Here is a 2,884-nt window from a genome sequence, read left to right on the forward strand (position 1 = left end):
GTTGTATTACAAAGCTGTGGTCATCAAGACAGTGTGGTACTGGCACAAAAACAGACACATAGATCAATGGAACAGAATAGAGAACCCAGAAGTGGACCCTGAAATGTACGGCCATCTAATATTCGATAAAGGAGGAAAGACTATCCATTGGAAGAAAGACAGTCTCTTCAATAAATGGTGCTGGGAAAATTGGACATCCACATGCAGAAGAATGAAACTGGACCACTCTCTTTCACCATACACAAAGATAAACTCAAAATGGATGAGAGATCTAAATGTGAGACAAGATTCCATCAAAATCCTAGAGGAGAACACAGGCAACACCCTTTTTGAACTTGGCCACAGTAACTTCTTGCAAGATACATCCACGAAGGCAAAAGAAACAAAAGCAAAAATGAACTATTGGGACTTCATCAAGATAAGAAGCTTTTGCACAGCAAAGGATACAGTCAACAAAACTAAAAGACAACCTACAGAATGGGAGAAGATATTTGCAAATGACATATCAGATAAAGGGCTAGTTTCCAAAATCTATAAAGAACTTATTAAACTCAACACCAAAGAAACAAACAATCCAATCATGAAATGGGCAAAAGACATGAAGAGAAATCTCACAGAGGAAGACATGGACATGGCCAACATGCACATGAGAAAATGCTCTGCATCACTTGCCATCAGGGAAATACAAATCAAAACCACAATGAGATACCACCTCACACCAGTGAGAATGGGGAAAATTAACAAGGCAGGAAACAACAAATGTTGGAGAGGATGCGGAGAAAAGGGAACCCTCTTACACTGTTGGTGGGAATGTGAACTGGTGCAGCCACTCTGGAAAACTGTGTGGAGGTTCCTCAAAGAGTTAAAAATAGACCTGCCCTACGACCCAGCAATTGCACTGTTGGGGATTTACCCCAAAGATTCAGATGCAATGAAACGTCGGGACACCTGCACCCCGATGTTTCTATCAGCAATGGCCACAATAGCCAAACTGTGGAAGGAGCCTCGGTGTCCATCGAAAGATGAATGGATAAAGAAGATGTGGTTTATGTATACAATGGAATATTACTCAGCAATTAGAAACGACAAATACCCACCATTTGCTTCAACGTGGATGGAACTGGAGGGTATTATGCTGAGTGAAATAAGTCAATCGGAGAAGGACAAACAGTGTATGTTCTCATTCATTTGGGGAATATGAATAATAGTGAAAGGGAATATAAAGGAAGGGAAAAGAAATGTTGGGAAATATCAGGAAGGGAGACAGAACATAAAGACTCCTAACTCGGGGAAACGAACTAGGGGTGGTGGAAGGGGAGGAGGGCGGGTGTTGGAAGGGAATGGGTGACGGGCACTGAGGTGGACACTTGACGGGATGAGCACTGGGTGTTTTTCTGTATGTTGGTAAATTAAACACCAATAAAAGTTAATTAAAAAAAAAAGTTACAGACACATTTGAGGTGATAAAAAAGTTTTAGAAATAGTTCTAATGGCTTCATAGCATTGTTCATATAATTAATGTCACCGAATTCTACATTTAAAGTGGCTTAAGTGGCAAATTTTATGTTATGTATATTTTACCACAATAAAAAATGAAAAACAAACAAAAAGAATCCATAAATCTTACAACTCCATTTACTGACAATAAAGATAACATTTTTAAATCTGAAAAAAAAAAATGTGCCTTCAAGGGGCGGGCAGATGGCGGGTTCAGAACCTCACAGACTTTACTGGGACTCAGCCTTTGCACTGCGGGCCAGAAGGGGCTGGGACAGAATGAAAGCCAGGGAGCCTCAGGTAACCAGGGTCTGTGCAAAGCGACCTGGGAAGTCTGTGCTCCATCTGTCCAGGGCAGGCTGGGTTCCAGGGCACTTCCTCCCCTTAACGTATGCAAACTCCCAACGGTTTCTATACAAGCTGGAGCTTGGGTCTAAGTGCACCCGACACAGAGGAGCAGGGTTTTGACCCCGAGACTAAGAGGCCTAGCAGCTTTATAGGGGCCCGTAGCCCATAGGATATGCAAAAGTTGCACATTCATTGGTCCACATACAGGTGGCCGAATGAATTACACCTTACCCTATAGTATCCACTTGAGCTGGCCTATTACTTTGGTCAGAATCGGCATGCCTTTTTCGCAGGCACAAAGAAGGGTTACATTGTTTTGAGCTGACTTCTGATTAGGGTGTGCCCAGCAGCCTGACTAGGGTGGGGCAGCGCCATAAGCCATAAGCAGGTCATGTAGGGGTGATAGGGGATGTGGCAGGTGTAGCACAAAATGGAATCAGTCCTGTTCAGCTTGTCCTGGGGTAGGGGAATTTGTTGAATTTTCTGGGTCCCACAGTTGCATCTCATGCACCAGGGCCACGCTCACAAGGTGCACTCAGTGTTCACACCTTGTGGTGTTGGATCACTCACACCAGCATATGGAGGGCACCCTCCTCGCCCAAGTGAGTAGGGGCTGGGTGAGCATTGGGCTCGGCCTGAAGGCCAGGCAGCACAGGGGCCGAGAACCCCAGCCCCATCTCCAACTCGAGTCCCACACACAGGCAGCCCCAGGGCTCCCCGCCATGTGCACCCGGCTGCACAGGAGCTCACCCCAGGGCAGGCCCCAGGTCTCATTCCTTGCTCGACAGGCATTGGGAAGAAGAGAAGCAGCCGGCGCTCGGCAAAACCCACAGCTGGACATGGGAATGTGGCCGAGCCACACCTCCCATCTCAGGTGACCCTCCAGCAGAAAGTCACTGCTCGAGTGTGCCCCAGGTCGGCCAGGAGAGCCCAGCCGGCTGCCCAGTGCCAGCAACAGAAATGATGTTGTGCCAACCATTTCGGCATTTGGGTGACCCAGCCAGAGGATCAGATAGCTGCACGTGATAGCTGCATGTGA

This window comes from Vulpes lagopus, unplaced genomic scaffold, assembly GCF_018345385.1.
Source record: "Vulpes lagopus strain Blue_001 unplaced genomic scaffold, ASM1834538v1 ctg162, whole genome shotgun sequence".
NCBI lineage: Eukaryota > Metazoa > Chordata > Mammalia > Carnivora > Canidae > Vulpes > Vulpes lagopus.